Genomic DNA, 19,748 nt, shown 5'->3' on the forward strand with positions numbered 1-19,748 from the left:
AAACAGCCGGATGCTGCAGTTTCCATGTCAAAGAATCGTTGTTACTGATGCTGGTTTGTGTTATACTCGAGCACCTTAGATGAACTTCATTGTGTTTGAAGTTAGCGCATCTTACATCTACTGTAGGGTTCACAAAATTCCGGCTCGAGGGTCACAAATCGTTGTGGCACGTTTTTTAAATTCTTTAAGTTGGCGTTTTTCCATGATTAATTAATTCTATATTTATAATTGATAAAACCATTAATTAATACAAGAGTTTGTTTGATTTAAATAAGCCCTGATTACAAATGATAGTGCACCTTACTTAACATCATTTCAGTAGCATGGAGTTCCTCATTGTAGTGATTGGTACTTCACATTTATAACATTTCAATTCTCGGTCCGGCAGTTGGCTATCCTGCGTTGTTGCTAATTTTCCTCAGTACCTCACCATTCCCGTCCACATCTCTCGTTATTAATTATTCATCGTTCATAATCACCCTTCTGTTCGATGCTGTATCACTGATGGCATTGAGAAAGCCTCGCTTAATAATGAAATAACTGAAGACGTACCTGGCACTCAGTGCAAGTTTTGCGACCCCTGAGCCAACTGTATGAGGTAGATAAGCATCTAAATGTTTACAAAACAATGGACTGGACTAACTAGAAGCTTTGTTTCTACTTGAACATGTCTTAGTTGAACTTGGAATCCAACAAACAATCCGACATCATCGAAAGTGCTTTGAGGAGATAAGACATCGTGTTTTATATTGTAAAACTCTCATGTTCATTTTTATATTGTTTCTTCCTTCATGAAAATTTTAATGTACAACGACTCGAACATTCTGCTGTAAGTATTATGTTGCATTGTTGATACTTCGTGAAGCAAAAGGCTTCTTCATGCTTTATTTATGTATCAAGAAATGAATTCGTGTAACAGGGAAGATGTATCTTTTACCTGCTTTATTTTAATGTCTTACATATTTTTTTTCCGTCCTACAGTTTTGCATGTTATCATAGCTTACTGAAACTACAGCAATCACCCTCCTTTACATAAGAACTCGTTTAAACGTCTTAGAAAACTCTTAACGTTGTGTAATATATTACTGTAGAAGTTACAAGCACACTTGTCAGGCAACATGGCCCCGAAGTCAGTGTTTCTAAATATTATTTTCTGTCTCGTGCCTCCCTCGTCTTCTGGTCATCTGGAATCCCAAAGCCGCCACCTATTGCAGGAAATGTTTTGATACTTTAATAAAAATACATTAAAGAATGTGTTTATTTAAGTTTCATTAACGCCCCGATTCAATGGAGTTATTAAGTTAGTTAGTGTACTCTATTGGAGTATGATTTTGTATTCGAGACTCACTACCTAATGTATTTCCTCCGGTAATTAACTTAGCACCACGTCATACAGGCGTATGAAGTAGTGGAGGAATGTCTCCGTGAAATGTCTGTAAATTCCTACGAGAGTTCACTGCACAACATCCCAGAAGACAGTCAACTTCATGTCCTTAAATTCTTCGTGAATGCGACTTTTATATGTTATACTGTCGACCCAGTTTTTCACACATCATCTGCGGATTTATTATCGATATTTTTGATTCGACTTCACTGTGGATTCCGACGATGGAATATGAACACACGCTTGGATTTACCTTTGCTTGTGGGCTACTTAGTCACTCTAAAATTACAAAAAACGCCTCGCCATTTCTAGATAATATCACATTACAAATTATTTCGTAACAAACGCTTATCATTATTTCGAGTATTTAGTTACGGTACGATAACATTTTATATTAAGTTACAAATTGTAATAATTATTATAGGCCTATATATATAGCTAATTAAACGTGTCTAATAAGACTTTTATTCAGTGTGAAAGTAACGGAAATGTATGGCTAGTTTGAATTTAACAGAAGCTGTCGTGTTCTGTCACCTGAATAAAATATATGGGAACCGGCATTCCGGTCTTTGGAAAATTTTAACAGCTTCACGTTTTATCGGATAGGTTCATCAGTCACTACTTCCTGTGCTTTTACACTGGGAATACAGGAGAGTCCACAATCCACACCCGTTTCGGTGACGGCTGTAACAAGTCATATTTATTGATAGACTTACGCATTTTAGATTATTTATATTACGTGGATTTTACTATGGACGCGGAATGGGGAGGATTTTTTAAAGTCTATTGTAACCCGTTGAATGAATTTAATTTATATTTGGCATTTGGAGTTTATATTGAGTCGGGAAAATTTATTTTTATAAAGTGTCAATGAAAGGGACATTTATAGATCGGACAATAATAATATTATGGTTTCCAAGAAAATGTAGTAGAAGGTTATAAGACGTGTTAATCTGGCTTTTGTGAGCACGATTATGAAACACTAAATTCCACAAGAGATGGGGATTATTTTATTACTTATTGTCTTCTCAAGAAAGACTTTCTACTTGGAGATTGTCAGTTTTTTGTTGGATAGATATAATCTCTACTTTACTCATATTTGACTTGATACATTGCTACAAAACGACATTTCGCACGCATCATGCTTTGTAAATTATACGAATTACAGATCTTAAGGCTTACATCTAGTATTCGACGATATTAATATGGATCATACTGCTTCGAAGATCGGAATTGGATGGACTTAGATCAGAATCGTATTTGAAGGCGGAATTTGGTATCTGCGATGTTGAACCTTTGGGTCCCGATAGACTAGAGTTTATTTTGTAATGAGAAACATCAACAAAAAATACCGTGACTCTGCAGTGTGGTGTCTATCTTGCTGATAGTTTCGCAATAATATGATATATTTATGTCTGCAACTAATAAACGTAAATATTTTGAAAATACTTGTATTCCATGGTTGACTCCTTTCAGTGGTTGCTGAAAACATGGCAACCGAGAAATTTTCAAACATCAAGTAACAAAAATGACTTTGATGTCGATTGGTGCGTTACATGAAAATTATAATTGTACTGTATTGCTGAAAACTAAATATGCCTATATCATGTTGGACGCAAATATTAGAATAACCGTATCAGTGTATTTGTTCGGTGGAAAAACGATGTAGTGCAGATAGCGTGAACCAACCCTAAAGCACGGCTGTGAAACCATTGTCTAATAAATAAATCTGTTCGTACACTCAAGGAAATTCTGGCCACAGTTCTGCCGCTCGATCACATGTAATTGTTTATTTACCGATCAACATTAAAAACAGAATTAAATACATGAAGTAAAAACCAAACTACGAAGCTGGTAGTCGCCAAGCTGTTCACTTCACACTGTCTTATTTTGTTTGTGTTTGATTTAACTTTGGTGTAGAACGACAGGACGATTAATGAAATGGAAATGGTCGTGGCCTAATTTGAGATATGGTAGTAGTTGCATGAGGCGACTGGGGAAAATCACCATCAAGTGGTATAGCCAGTCTCAGGGCCAAATTTGAACCCGGGATCTCCCGAATACCGCTCAGGGTTTCTACTATGGACTCTGTCCTAGGGCAGTTGAATCCAGACTTAAACGTGACATACAAATTCTAAGTAATATGAATGATCGTCAATGTATGCCCTGTAAAGTGTTCTTTAGTATCCTTTAACAATTTTAACCGCGTGGTTTCTTAGATTATACCTTCGGACACAATTTAGTTTTGTGGTATTAACACGGTTGGCTAGTTCGATTCACGCTCTTCGGCTAGCTTCTGCTTGGTAGGTGAATGGACATTCTGTGTACAAAGGAAAAGATACAGTCAAAGAAAGAAAGAAAGAATGAAGCAAGAAAGCAAACAAACAACACCAAAATAAGACAGGAATCGTTTCGAACTTCGCGAGACTAGGAAGTACAGAATTAAACAGAGCTGACCCTAGAGTACAGTCTGTGCAACAAATATCAACGACTCTAGATTTTCTAAGTCCGAAGCTGAAGCAATGTTAGCGTACAACTGGCGTCGTAATTCAAGTCATTAATTATTTCCTTGCATTTGTTCATATGTGACTTTTCTGATCCTTCCATTACCGATACGCGTACATGGTTTCTGGTTTCGGACATGGAAAATTTTAAGCTATCAGTTTTTGTTGCACTGAGTGTACCATTGTATATGCCATTGGCTTTTGTGACTGGACTTAACAGCTGTAGTACAGGGCGGAAGATACGGTGCTGAGGTTTATACTACATTAAACCACATATGCATATTAGCACACAAACATTTCACCCTCCTCTAAGCCTCGGTCCAGAAGCGTTTCGCTTCAAAAAATGAAATATGAAAATGAGCACAACCTCAAGGGAGAGAAATTGGTCTGCCTATGAAATCGTTATAGAAGGTTTTGTTAGCATTCAGATGGATTTTAGAGATGGTCTTTTCTTTTAATCTCCACCTCCTACACCCCAAGTTTTTTAATGACATTCAAGGATCAGGTTTGATATCGCTTAAGCCTAAGCTTAAATAAATTATGCGCTAAGATATTTATTCAGCTTTTTTCTTTTCGATATTGAAATTAATTACTTTTGAAGAAAGATATCAAACTTGAAGTCAACGTAAGCTCTCTCTATAGACGGCCTTGTGTTCACTCCCTGCGGAATTGTATAAGTAACCTCTTTGGTTTTCAGGTAGAAACTGTTGTAGGAGTAGGTCAGTACGTTCGGGGTGGAGTGAGGATGTTTGTCGTGTTCAAATCGGTCCGTTGTGCGTTTCTTACAGAGACTGTTGAACCTGATATTCAAAATGTTTGGGTAAGTAACATACCATTTTCTCTTGGATTTGACTAGTTTGTTCTTAAGATTAGAACCTGAAATCTTCCGAAAGCTAAACTGCATTGTTACACACTCAGTCGTGACATTCAATATTAATGACTGTAAATTTAATTTTATCTTAGGCATCAGTGAAATAAGCACAAGAACCTTATTCTTTTTCTTCATTAAACACGCTAGGATTAAAAGTATTTGTAAAATTGTCTTGAAATTAGGACTATTGTGATAATCTGACGGTATGTGATGGTCGTACTGATCGATTCTTTAAAGATAATTTGATCAGATTTCAATAATTTACATGATTGGCGGTACTGTATTGGATTTATATAAATTCGTTGCTTTTGGTTGCATGTCTTAAGGCATAATAAACAAACACGACGTTTTATAAGTAAGGAATGAAAATAAGAAGACAATTCTTCCAATTTAGTTTCAATGGGTCTGAGACATTAGGCAATATCCAACATTTTACTGTACAACGGAAGCGTTATTTTACCTGGAGTACGCGGTCTCATAACCGCCATGTTAGTTTCTGTAATTTAGAAATACACGTGTTTATACGAAGCAAAAGTTCGTACTGTTACCACTGTGATCCCCAGCGCTCTGTTATTTGCTGTGTATTTCTTTCCGTCCCCCTTTCTCGTCGTCTTGCGAGCTGCCACTTGATGTATTGGGCAGTTTACCACCTACTGAGTCTGCAAAGCCACAGATAAAATACTGAATTCTTTCCAGTAGAATCCCTGGAATTATTCATCTTGTCATATATTCAGTATAACGTTTAAGAGTCTGTATATAACGTCTTTTATAACTACTGTTGAAGGTTTCTTAAGGTAAATTAACCTTCTGAACTGGTATTAGAGCCTTCTTTGAGTTTATTTTGCATTTATAGCTTTAATACACGTGACAAAATGTATTATATTATTATTAAGATGGTTTTGATGTAATATTAACATACCTGTTACAAGATAGATAAACTCGCAACATGAGTTCTTAATGGTCGTGGACGGACAATAGCCGACTGATGACATTAATTAGATTCTTTACTACCGTCAAGAAATTGTACACGTGTGTATGATAGGGTGAAACAGCGTATCTACAGAGTATCAACATCGAAATGATGCCCTTGTGAATAATCTATTTCTTTCTCAAATAAAAATACAAGGGTGAAACTTTATATTGCATTTCAAATTTTCATACATCCCTGCCACTGTTGTTCGTTTGTGTCTGTTACAAATATGTAGTGAAATTGGAGCGAATATTAGCTCTGTCCGTCCACGAGAGAACTGTAGCTAATTTGGCTTTAATTTTAATAACACGATATTAGAAATGGCTACACACAACATGTTACTCTCTCACTGTATTTCTTGTACGTAACTCCCTGAAAAAACCGAGAAATGGGGGGTGGGTGGGGTGGAAGAGTGGTAATTACTGATAAAGTGAACGCAGCAAACATCGGTTTTTCATTTACCATCATTGCTATAAACTTGGTAACATTATAGTATGAAAAGGTTTTAAATACATCAATCGGGTGATATATTTTGCGTTTTGTTGTGCAAGAAAATATATTTAAATATTGTAATGCATTTAAGCTGGGTTAAAAAAATCATACAGGTATATATATCACAAATAATATTGGGTAAAGAAGCTATTTCTGATTTTATATGCTATATTACTCTGCATTTATGTAGGCCTAGAGTTGAGAATTTCTCTTTATACTAAGCGAGATTGTGTTGTAGCAGATTTACTTCTATTACTGAGAAGAAAACGCTGTTTTCGTTTGAAGCATTTCATTTTAGGAAAAAAATCTAAGCGGCGATAATGTATATTTGTGGGGAGAGATGTAGCTAAGCTTTTAAAAGTTGAAAGTTCATTGAGTTCAGGATTAGTTCAGTCCAAACTCTGTCCCATCGTAATCAAAATATTTACATTTGGGTAAAGAATACAATTAAGCTCGCTTACATCAACTAATTCCATGTAGTCATCAGTAGTTTATATATAGTATATTAATATTGCATATCATGCTTGGAATTATTCAGATTAAAATCAGTATATACAAACGTTCTAGACAAATCGGATTATAAAATATTTTTTTCGAAAATCTGCTACGCTTAAAATAATATCAGACATACCATATGTTGAAATCTCATGTTCTATATAGTACATAATAAGCATGTTTATGTGACCGAATGAGAAAATAAATTGTTTTATGAAAAATAACAAGGAATTCTGGAAATATCTTAAAGTTTCCTTTCAAATGCTTTATTTAACACAATATTATTAGCAATAATTTTTGAATAATAACTATACAGTTTGCGACAAGTGATATAGGTCGGTATGTGTTCACAATATTCCAGTGGTAATTCTACACACCTCATTCCTACTACGTCAGTATCGCACTTGGAAGTTGGAAGTTTTTCGCACTTCAGAGAATAATTGAAATTGTCGTTCAGTGTAATGCTGTTTTGACCTGCAGTGTGTGTCTGAGGGAGTGTCATTAAATCAAGAATGTGTCGAGTTACAACTTAAGCAGATCTCTTTGAAGATATGTCGATATTTGAAGACTGATGCAAAACTAGAATAACTCGAAAATGGTCAAATTATGAAATGATATAAAGTTTACTCCGCTGATGAGTTCTGTAAATATACTTAAGTTTCTTCTAGCTATTCGAAATGTCGAAAGTAGTCCAACATTTTTTCTTCTTTCCTTGCTTGCTTCTTTCTTATTTTAATCTAGTGTTCGCTTTGCTGTATTTCGTTTTGTGTAGTTTTCCGATAAAATTTCGGTTTTCGTTGATGAGCCGCGTCTAATGTTGAAAATTATCCTACGTTTCGGCTTACGTCACAGTTGACATCTTCAGGGTGAATATGTAACGGCTGGGTTTCTCGGCACCCTTACATGGGTCAGGCAGTTGATGGAAAGTAAGTCGGATGCGGCAGTGTTGTAGCACAGGACCACGCTGTGCGTCACGGTTGGCTCAGGCAGACACACAGACACATGTTCCTGTTCCCTGCGCCGCCATCAGCACCCCCAACCTCTGCCAACATCCGCCCCTAATTTTCAAACTGTATAAAATGAGGGCTAGGATGACGCGACCAACCGCTCATCTCATTATCTATTTCTCCTTTCACTGACTTCAGCGAACGTTTCCCTCAGAGTCCCTTTGGGATTCTTGACCCCTACATACAGTCTCGACTAAAATTAAGTAAGTTTGTTACCAGAAAAGATGCTCATCATTGATTTTAACGTGGATACTTTTATGTACTCCAATGTTTCATATTTAAAACAAGATAATGTTTTATTTTATTTACTGTTAATTGCGTTATTAAATGTGCTTCTCAACTGTAGAGGTTATTAGTATTCAATTTTAGTATGATTTGTCAATTAAGTTTTGTAAAAAAATGTGAAATATGCTTGTGATTTGGTTGTGACCTGTTTTAAGGTGTTCTCTCGGAATTTGTATGGAGGAACTGAGGAAATCCAAGAAATTTCTCGGTAAGAGTAGCCAGCCTCCGGGCTTAGATTTGAATGCGAAGCATTCAGAGTACACAGGAATTCTAACCACTCGACAGTGAAGTTCGGTGTGTCTGTGGCGTGGTTTTACGACAGTCTGTACTTGTAATTGCCGTTGTGGAGATAAAAGGAAATAGACAATGTATTAGGTCCTTACGTGTGAGGCAAATTCATGTGTTAATGAGGTAGGTACTAATTATTAGTAGTAGCAAAAAACAGGCTTATATGCAGAACATTTATTCGTACTAATATACCAGCAGCTTTTAACTCTCATTACTCAGCGTTTAGATGTTATAATATAATCGTCAGTGACGGAATTAACTAATAGTGTTATGTGCAATCCCTTTTACATCGTAATTCTCATTATTATATATGTATCTATTAATAAATGGTATATCTTAAATATGAGAAACATTAGGCACATAACTTGGTAGTTAATTGTTGTGTTATATTTTGTAACATTTAACACAAAAGTTACAGAGTGATTTGACTGATGCTGCAGGCAGCAAGTGCCTCCGAAACGTCGGTAAATTTCCACCAGACTACACGGTGCAATAATCCAGAAGACAGCCATATTCAAAATCACTTTCTTTTACGATGTAGTGTTATATTTCTATTGACACATACTTATATTTCAAGTAAGAACTTACTAAACTCGGAAAGTTAATCAGTTTTTAAAACATAAGTACATTGTGCAGTGTTGAATTGTATGTATTGAATGTATAATCTGCACTTTATCTATATTTTGTGCATTGTAAAGTTGTAGAAGGTAAATTCTCTCTGTTAATATCTGTTTGAAACTATTCTGTTCTATAGAACATAATACAACAAATTTAATTGGGTCTCTAGTTACATAGTGAAGGCTGTTGAAAAATAATACTGCTTACCATTATAAGAGATGTTTGGTTTAGAGTTAAATAAGAGCTCAAACAAGCGCCATGTTTACCGACAGTCTGTTAGGTCGTTACACGAATATGACAGTAGCGAGTAACTACGTATAAGAAGATTTCCGTCTTCTGGGTTGTTGCGCTGTGTAGTCTGGTCGAAGTTAACCAACGTTTCAGAGGTCATACTACGTATAAGGTTCCAGTAGTAAAACAGGAAAAAAACAATGTTGTGATAGGCTTGGATTTCAGAAACAATAAATTTCGTGAAAGAATCAACCAGAAGTTGTCCAAAAAGTTCCTGTGTGAGGTCCCAACAGTGGCAGAATTTGCAGGAATTTCAGCAGATGACTTAATTGGTCCGCACTTCTTTTCTAGCGGAAATGTCAATCACAAATATGAACATGATTTAGACACGATTCGTTTTGCAACTGTTCAAGAGGGATATTGAATGAGTATGCATCCTGCAGCAATACTCTGAACGAACACATTGTGATCCCAAAGTTCGAGAATATTTCAATAACATTCAGTGGATGATTAATTGGACTAGGATCTGATTTGCCATGACCATCTCGAAGCCCAGACTTTACAAGGATTCGTACAGAAATAAGAATCCAAAATTCTCTAATCCTTTAGTACAATATGACATCTACGATAAACTTACACTTGGAATAGTTAAATGTTAGCTGAAACTGCCATGTTGTTCTTATGTTGAATTTCTGACTTCGGAATGGGTTATATTTTTGACATTAAACCAGATCTAGGCTAATACTTTTTTTTTTGAATTTATGTTCTGTGTAAGTAGCCCATGAAACACCACTAACCTTTGTGTTTCCACACTAATTACTAAGATTATTGTAAATCGCAAGTTTTAATCTACACGTGCTTGCATTGTCTCAGTCCTTTTAACAGGATCATAGGTTACAATCGCTCGCTTCAGTAAAGCCATTGGAAATACAGCGGTGACGGTATTATCATTTCATCCCACCCTCCTTAGCAGACCTGTGACCTCGTGACGTCATCTCGGCCCCTAAATAATGAGATAGACGCTGTAAACCTAGCCTTAACTTTCTCTCTCACTCCAACCCTTTCAGCTCTCTGTTCCCTCAACCGGTCTCTTGTGCCCTACATTTCTCTCTCACTCGACTCCCTACAAGTTAGTTCATAATGGACATAACGCAGGCTATGAAGGGTAAATTAATAATTAATATTAGCTCAAATGAACCGTAGGGATGTATGAGGTGGGTGGGTATTATGTGTAGAAGAAGTGATCTACTACAATGTGCTACATGTTGTCATACACTGATGAAACAAACCTGTCTAGTAATTTTATATGAAAACGTCGTATCAAATGATGAAATATAAAAATATATTTCACATGGTAATGAATAATGAAGAAGAGAGTAAGCCACTGCGTTGTAGGTCTTACCCGCTTATGAATGATTAGTCCCAAAGAACGAAATTTCATGGCACAAAAGAGTTCGAACATACCGTGTTTCCATTTCTTTTGTATTCATAGAAACGATATAACACAGTTCAACGAAATTACCTTCTCTTACAGACCAGTATTGTGTGAGCATTATGTTCTAAGAATATATCACCAAAATAAAGATATCTTATCCATAATTTATGAATATAAATTAAACGTCGAAAATTCTGAATTATTTGTTTTGATGACTATTTAATAAAACTTTCGAGTAATATTTTGAATCTGTTCCTTCACGATTATATTATGATTACATGGCTGGTTTTTGTACTTGCTTTAGAATATATAAACAACATTAGCTAAATCCGGAATTTAATGCCAACATGTGGGATTAAATACAACCTTGTGTTAATTTCACCCACCTCCAGTCCCCATAAGCTATCTGCATGTAATCATAATTTTAATGTACCATACCATCTAGTTTTCGATCTTCCAAACGGTCGTTTTCCAAGGTATTTCCCTACCAGTTCTTTTGAGTTTCCGTCTTAGTCATATGCGCAAATCCATCTCACTTGTCTGGATTTCATTATCCACTCAGACTGAGCTCTGCATTCCTTGTTCTGTCATTTCGTCTCTGATTCTGTCATAGGTTATTGGTTCATTCCTGAGTCACTGTAGCGTTAGTGTTGAGCGTGGGTCTGCCAGTAGATTATTCAAATAGAAACGGCTTTGATTCCCACCGTCTTCAGTAATATTAATTAAACAGTAATAAGTATGTCAGTATTATAATAATCAACCACCTAAACACGTAATTATAGCCGACTACCGAAACGTCGTCTATGTAAATTATACCTCAGTTGATATCAGCCTTAGCGTTATTAAAAGATTCTGATTTTTCATGGTCCACGAGTAAATAAATTTCATCATCCGTTGGAAGTTGCACTCATCTGAAGGTATGGTATTTTCCAGAGCACTTTAGGGGAGGTCTGAGCCTATATAAAATGAGGTTCATAAATCAGTGACCAGTGGCAGAGACAGTGGACAGGATCAATATCGCACCTCTTCCATCACGTACAAAGTAATGTCGTTTTTTTATAACTAAATAAGAAAGTGTGTCATCGTATGGCGATTTTCAGATATGTGGCAAAACATAACAAAATCTTTCTAATCGTATGCGTAACTTAGTATGTTCATAAGCGGTTCAGAAGTAAAATCAAAACCAATTTGTTACTAAAATGAAACGTGATTAAATTTGATCGTGTGCCTGAGTTGAGAAATACAAAAAAAAAAGTCGGAAAACCTCAGCGTAAGAGACCTTGTAATAGATGGTAGAGTAATATTAAATTTTATTTTAGAGAATCATAATTCGAGAGTATGAACTGGATTCAAGTGGCTCAGGGTGTGGCCCATTGTCGGATTTTGTAACCGTAATAATGAATTTCAGGTTTTATGAAAGCAGTGAATTTTTTTATCATCTGCACATTTGTAGGTTTTCCAATAAAGCTCAACGCCTTGTTATAGGCGAGTTTTGCTATTGATGAAGGAAATCAGTTTAATCAATAGAGATTAATGATTCAAATTTTAGCTTATTTTGTGCTAGAAAACATTGTAGTTAAATTAACAAACATTTGTCCCTAAATATTAGTTTGTTTATTTATTTATTTTGTTTTTACTGTTGTTTATTTGATACCGCCCAATGCAATACACAATAAATAAATTGTTATATTTATTATGCTTAAGTTTACTAATTGCCTGAATATTTCAGCTTGTTACCAAGCCATCAACAGGGTAACAGTCTGACGTTAATGAAATGTTGGTTACAAAATAGCCAGCCTCCTCTCCCCCCCCCCCCCCAGTGGAAATAATTTCCTACTACACTTCTATTTTGGTAATTATTGAGATCGTGTTACTGGGTGCAAACTCACAATCAGTGATATATCTCGGTCATGTCTCGATTCTACAGCTCTCAAACGAGACATTACGTTGGTTCCATGTGGTTTTCATTTGGCTTCAGTTGTTCTTCTATCGATTAGAATTTCTAGTAGATTCTAACGTAAATGTTCATATTCAACTATTTTTTATAAACGTGTAAGCAGTGCACCCAATGGGATACTATTGTGATTAACCTATTTTCATAATGTTATAAGAATTAAAGTGTCTATGTGTATTTTCCTAATAACTTCTGCATCAAGTGGGCGGATTTCACTTTGCATTACTTTTTGTGCGAGCATCATAGAACTACCGATAATAATTCCAACATTGGAGATATGTGAACTTTTGAGCTGGGTGCGACACAAGGGTTATTAAACGCACGATCCCGAAATGTGTAATAACGGATCTAAAATAATTATACATAATTTGTTGTTATAGTTATTGTAATTGTAAATATTTCGGCCTCGCAAAGTCTATATTTTCTTTCGATTTGAGAGCTATAATTAATGAATAATTAGATTAAGGTATTTACAATGTTGTATGGGTAACTTGTAAGTCATAAACATACAAATTCAATATTATATTTTGTTTAAATATTAATATTTGTAAACATGGCCTCGATGCAATAAATTTAACGCAGTTGGTATCTGCTGTATTGGAAGGTATGTACATAGGCTAAGTGGACCATTAAATATTAGAATTGTGTATTTGTAGTCCCTGCTAACCTTACAGAATAAATTTAAATATTTGTTTGATGCTGCTTTTACGTTTTTCCGTTCTCGTCTACCAAATCTTTCATCCAGTCAACTTCCTGCTGCTGAAACACGTGTCCCGTAGGTTTATAGCAGACAACGAAAGAGCGTTTAATTCTTCATAATCAGCGTGTCACTCAGAGCGTACTTATCTCTTCTGTGTTAATTACCTCGACTATCTTTGTGCGGACGTGAATTATGAACTTTGGAGCACACTTTAAAACAGTTTTATGAATTTGACGTGAATTACGAGAAGACTTATTCTCTCACGTCTAGAATCAACTTAACACTGCTACCACGTACCAAAACCTTGTTGATAGCTCGGCTTAGTTTCGACTGAAGTCTTTATCAACTAAGTGATTATCACCATGGCGCATCGACTTAAACGTACTTAAAATGTCACTCAGCGGGTCAGTAACTTCCCGAATGTTCATTACCGCGTTCACAAAAATATATTGTTGGATCATGTCCTTAGACAGTACTCATCTTCGCACACTATTTCTTTAAGAAACATTTTAATATTATCTTTTCATATTTCCATAGGACCATGTTCCACTCATCCCATCCTCGTTTATATATTATCGCCTTCAAGATTTAGTGAAGTAGGCCTATTGAATTATGCATTGGCTTATTTGCAGTTTTACTTCAATTTCCCTAAGTCCATATATTCTTTTCCCCACCTTTTTTCACACTTTTTCAACCTTATTCTTACGTCCGGCTGAGAGACCATGTTTCATATCCACAAAGAATATGTAATATTGACCTGTGTAATTTGAATCAGTCCCTATATAGACGTATAATAGAGTAAGAAATGACTGTTTATCCGGTCTGTCATTTTATTAGGAACTAAACGTATAATAAAACAATGGTGTGTAAGGCAGCCGAGTGAGAGATAACAAAATGTAAGTATGGAACCATTTTGCAACCGCTGCACTAAATCACGTAAGAATACCAACTCTTTTTTAAATACAGAAATTTTACTATTAAAGTTCTAAGGATGCAACAGAATAATATTTTGTAAAAGCGTACTGTGTGAATTTACATTTCTGTTTGGTCTTCGTGTTCATTTATTACAGTTGCAATTTCATATGCTCAATTAAATTGTCTCATCCATCTTGCTGTGAACTCTTGTGACAGAAATGATCACCAAGAATTCGTAACGCTGTGCAAGTATGTTAATGGCAACACTAATTAGAATAATACATTAATTTTATCGTATTTTGTTAAATATAGATCACATAAAAATATAAAGAAAGCTTTGTAAAGTTTATTTGTATGTATATTTTGACACGGTTGTACCACAACTTTAATGATGAACCATTTTGAAAACAAACTAGTATTTTAACTTCATGTTAATGAAGGATTATTGGGTTGTTGGAAAACAAAATCCAATGTGCTCTATAACAATTGTGAGTCCGTGAAATATTTGTCATTTTGATCTTCCATGAAGCACGGTCACTATTCGGCACACGCTTATAACAAAGTTTATGTAATTAAAATCGAGAGAAATTCGATACAACATCACGAGCACGCAAGTATGCTAGTGTGTTGACAGTCGAAGTTTGGCTAACATCTTCCTGGCTGGTTGCATCTGACCAACGAAACATTGCATCTGATTGGTTCTGTTGTGTCCCAGTGTGTGTAGTACCATTGAATTACGAACATAAGACTTTTTATTTTTGTTTTCAAGTGTTATCCAGTCTGACGTGGGCCTTTGCTTCTGACAAAGCCTGCGTACTAAATTTAATCTTACTAATTTTGAAGATGAAACATGTGGCTCCACTGACAAATATATCCCCCCATTAAGCCGTAAGTTTAACCATTTCCAGCAAAGAACAATGATTATTAATAAAAGATTTCGAGAATTTTAACACGATATTCTAAATGAGTATGAGCCGGGATAGCTCAGTCAGTATAGTGACTAGCTACGGGCTGGACGACCGGGGTTCGATCTCCGACGGGGGCACAGGATTTTTCCTCTAGCCTCTGCGTCCAGACCGGCTCTGGGGCCCACCCAGCCTCCTCTATAATGGGTACCGGGGTCCTTTCCCGGGGGTAAATCCGGCCGGGGCGTGATGCTGACCACTCACCCCCATCTAGTGCCGCGGTCAAGGAAGAGAGGAGCTATACCTCCACTCACCCCAAACGCATACATGGCGTATAGTGGGACAAACTTTACTTTACTTTTATTCTAAATGAGTGAGCCAATATTATAGATAATTCAGAAGTATCAAAAATGCAACGTCGCACCGCATAGATTAGAATAAAACGCAGTATCGTATTTTATATATATTCCGCGATTTATTTATTTTATAATCCGTATGTAAGGTTCAGATTTTGAAACCGTTGAAATCGTCACAAATAGTACGCAGGTGCAATATATGCTCTTAACTTAAAGCTAAGCAGGTAAATATGCATTTTGGAACTATAAATAAACAAAATAAAATTAGAAACATATTTTTATAGATGTAACATGTACGTGTAATTATAACGACCTATGATGCTTGCAACTGGTGGTAATGCTATGTTCTCTTATTTATGCGCGGCGCTGTATACTAGGTCTGTCTGTCTGTCTTCCCTCTCTCATACATCTTCAGGGGAAGCTAAATTTCGACGGTAGTGGCTTTAATTCGGATTAATTAAACCCGGTGCAGTGCGTTGTCGTCACAGTCTGTCCAATTCCTGTAATAAAGCAGCCTCGTCTCCGCAGCCTCGAATCCCTTTCAGCCATTAAAATATTCACCAAGGCGTCCCAAAGGTGGACTTCGGTCCGACTGTTTGTGTTCTGAGAAGCGTTTTGTAGATGTAACCAGAAGTGAGATGGTTTTACCGAGAACTTCTAAGCAATGTTAAATTAAATGCTCTTACTTTATTAGTACTTTCAGTAGTGAAAATATTTGTTTAACGGCGGTCAGTCTCATTCTAATTTCTAATTGTAAATGATACAATTCAAAACAGATTTAATTTGAGGACGTTTGGCAAAAATGTTTTTAAAAAGAAAGTTCTCTTATACAAAAGACCGCTTCTGCTTAACACCTAGTTTTTGCAGTCCACACTACTCCGCTTGTATTCTTGATAATGTCTTTCTCCTGCTATAGAATTTCTCTTCTTTTGTATCTGTAATTCTGTTCGCTCCCACCTTCAAATTATATTTTACTGATAAGTAATTTTTCATTCATCCACATGTAAGCTTGTACAAGCATTTTCCTATAAAATATTTTATATACATCCAACATTATTACAACTTCAATAACGTTTCCCACACTGTATCTTTAAACAGGACTGGACTAGTACGACAAATAATGGCTGTCTTCTGGGTTCTTGTAACATGTCGTCTGGTAGAAGTTTAACGTCGTTTCAGAGTTGCTTGAAGTCTCCATAATCAGGGTTTATCGTTATGATGGTGCAGGCAGCAAGCACCTCTTAATCGCCGGCATGCTTTTAACAGACTACCAGGCGCTACAACCTAGAAGACAGCCATCTTAGTATTCGTCACCGTGAGAACCTGAAGTCTCATCTAATACAATAAATAATGTTATAGCTGACAATAAAAATGAAAATTAACATTAATTATTTTATATTCTCAAATTCTCCGTGACTTCCACTGAATTACGCCTAATTCCATGCTTTAAACTCTTCAAGCTTAGTTGATCTGTCATTTACTTTAGGGTCGGTTATCCTAGGTATTTGCCACCACAGTTTGTTTGCTTGTTTTTATATTATGTTTCTCTTCATTGTGTACGCGTTTCAACTTATTCTATTGGCAATATTCAGTCTCGCGATTATTTCAAATATATTATTTTTATCTGAAGTATTTCGTTCGTGATAATCCTCGTATGAAATGGGAAATGGTAATGGAATACTACTGGGTGAGGATTAAGAAGAAATACATCAAGACGTATTTCGGGGGACTAACTCCTTGGAGTTCAGTCCTTAAAGACCTCAAGTCCCTCAGTCAAATTCCCCCTTTTTATGAACTTCGAAAATTTATTACCGTGTACACAAGAGCATATAATTGGCCCCTGTCCTCAGCCAAATGAATCTAGTCTACAACATAACATCTTATTTATTTAAGATCTATTTAATATTATCCCGTCTGCCTAGTTATTTTAAAGAGCTCTTCCCTGTAGGTTTTCTAAGATTTCATATGCATTTCTCAACGGAAAATATTTTAAAATATCAAAACCTCGGTCAGCACACCGATATATGTGGCAAGATTACAAAGGATAACTTTATTACCGAGATTTTACTGATGTATTCTGTTTTTCCATTGAATCTAAAAATGTATACACACTTTTATGCACCGCCTGTACGTCTAGTTTTAACTGTTGATGCAGGGTAAGTGATAGAATGGCGTGTGATAATTAATATAACTAAGCCCACGTTTTGAATGCTTTTACGGACAAAATAATGGACACAAACTGCTGTCTTTTATATATCAGGCAAAGCAGAGGTTTTGATATGACTCTGGGTGCGTTAATTTCATTTTAAATACTTGATATCAGTAATTTAATCGCAGTTACATGACAGTAATATGTAATATCTGAAGTTACTAGCATAAACCACCATTAATAACAATTTTGTTCGCGCAATATGGTCACAATTTTGCGCATATTTGGGAATTTTGACTACGTGCTTTGAGAAACAGGGTGATTATGTAGAAAATGAAATATGTGTATCTGCTTTGTGGTCATAGTATTAAGACACGATTTTTTTTAACTTGCCGTTGTATTACAACTTTTGTTATTTAACCGAGTACTCTTGAGGTTCCTGTCGTCCACACGAGTTGTGTGGTTCGGATCCGTCTAGGTCCTTTGTTTTCATCCTGTGCATTAATGCTGGACTCGTGTATTAAATCTGCAGCGTTCTGACCAATTATCCTGCCCGTTTGCACCATGACCTCTGTGCCTGATAATAGCTTTAGCTGACATGTGAATAACGCAAGTACAGAATAGCGTAAATGGGACATTCGATCTGTTTGTTGCTATTTATCGCTTGCTTTATGCACCACAAATGGTAAAACAAAAGCAGAGCAGTTTTATATTTATATTTCCGTATTGTTGCGCAGGATGAATGACATAGCACTCATTTGTTTTTCTAGGCCTGTCTGATACAGATACTAATTGTTATATGCGAGTTTCAGAAATGCGAATTAATTTAAGGTAATTTATACAGAAGCAGCCACGGTGGTCTAGCGGTTAGAACGCTGGCCTTGTAATCCTGAGGTCTCGGGTTCGATTACCGGCGGTGCCCGAATTTATAACTTGTGTTGGGCAAGGCCGTGCTCTAGGAAACACGGATTTTTCCTCCGGGGGCTTCCCCGGTTTCTCCGTGGCATCCCAACAATTACACACAGAAGAAGGCAATGACAAACCACTTCTGGATCATCTGCCAAGAACGTATATGAACAGGTCCCAGTCCGAGAAAAGGATGGAAGGATCCTGTTCATATGGACCTGTCGTCAGACAGAACACTAAATAAATATAATATAATTTATACAGATTTAAGTAAAGGTACTTAATGTCAATAGTTTTCATCTAATCTGCTTTCTTTTTTGTGCAACTCGTGTTTTAGGTGGATTTATCATCGTCATTATACGTGCTGTATGAAATGCCCACTGTGTCCGCTTAAAGCTGAAGAAGACTTCAAATGTGTAACTGCTCGGCATTTAATTTTATCCATTATCCTGTTAATTCTGCCTTAGGTGATGATATTCTTCTCAGAAAGTTGTAATAAATTGTATTGATATATTTTTACGCGTCTAGTTTAAGATCCGCGATCGAATAAAGTATTAATAAATCCCAATTTTGATATGTATGTCATAATATTTTAGAAAATGTCTTTGATGTTAATAATGATTCTGGTTTCATGCAATGAAATCTTATTAATTTCATAACGTCGCCATTTTGAATTATTCTCGAACTATATTAGCTTTCCGCCTTGTAACAAGACAAGGGATAATCTTGTTACTAAACCAGAGTATAGCAGGCAGTTCATACAACAAGGCGTCATACGAAGTTAGAGGTTGGCGGGTTAGCCTACCACTATATACAGTGGCAGCCCTGTAGAACACGGCAAAGTTGCGTGATTTCATTTTGGAGTTTAGTTGGATACACTGATAGGCTCTCTGTTTTGGTATAAAGCACATCCTACTCACACATTTGTTGTGCTAGATTACCACATAGAAGGAACTTTAAATCTACGATATTATACTGCTTGAAAACATGAAGTCGACATCCAGCCGATCGATTATATTCTAAAGCAATTCATCACCTTGTCTTTTTTCTCGAAAACAACTTCAATTTCACGAAAATTTTCTAGATATGTACGAGATCTGATTATTAGTTAATCACGCTGATTTCTGGTAGAAGTAGACATATTTTTTTCTGACTTGTAATAAGTGCTTTCACCTTCTGATCTGTCGGCTTCTGATATTTTATCTGGAAATATTTCAAGTCATTTTCCGAAACTGTTTTCTACAGTTTGTCACATTACTTCTGAATGTTTTAAAGTAATTATG

At 36.0% G+C, this 19,748-nt stretch overlaps 1 protein-coding gene across 9 annotated transcripts in view; it reads left to right on the plus strand.

Moving 5' to 3' along the window:
* The window catches only part of Toll-6 (Toll-like receptor 6), a 451,300-nt gene that overhangs the window by 296,093 nt on the left and 135,459 nt on the right, over positions 1 to 19,748 (plus strand). For 5 of the 9 annotated variants that reach the window (XR_015534552.1, XR_015534547.1, XR_015534550.1 and 2 more), the window contains one exon: positions 4,586 to 4,708. The exons of the other annotated variants lie outside the window; for them this stretch is intronic. The gene's annotated coding sequence lies outside the window, so the exon portion shown is untranslated. The remainder of the gene's footprint in view (positions 1 to 4,585; positions 4,709 to 19,748) is intronic. 9 annotated transcript variants of the gene reach the window in all.

This window comes from Zootermopsis nevadensis, unplaced genomic scaffold, assembly GCF_977971745.1.
Source record: "Zootermopsis nevadensis isolate Lab colony 2312 unplaced genomic scaffold, Znev_1.0 Znev_ptg000010l, whole genome shotgun sequence".
In the NCBI taxonomy this organism is placed as follows: Eukaryota; Metazoa; Arthropoda; class Insecta; order Blattodea; family Termopsidae; genus Zootermopsis; species Zootermopsis nevadensis.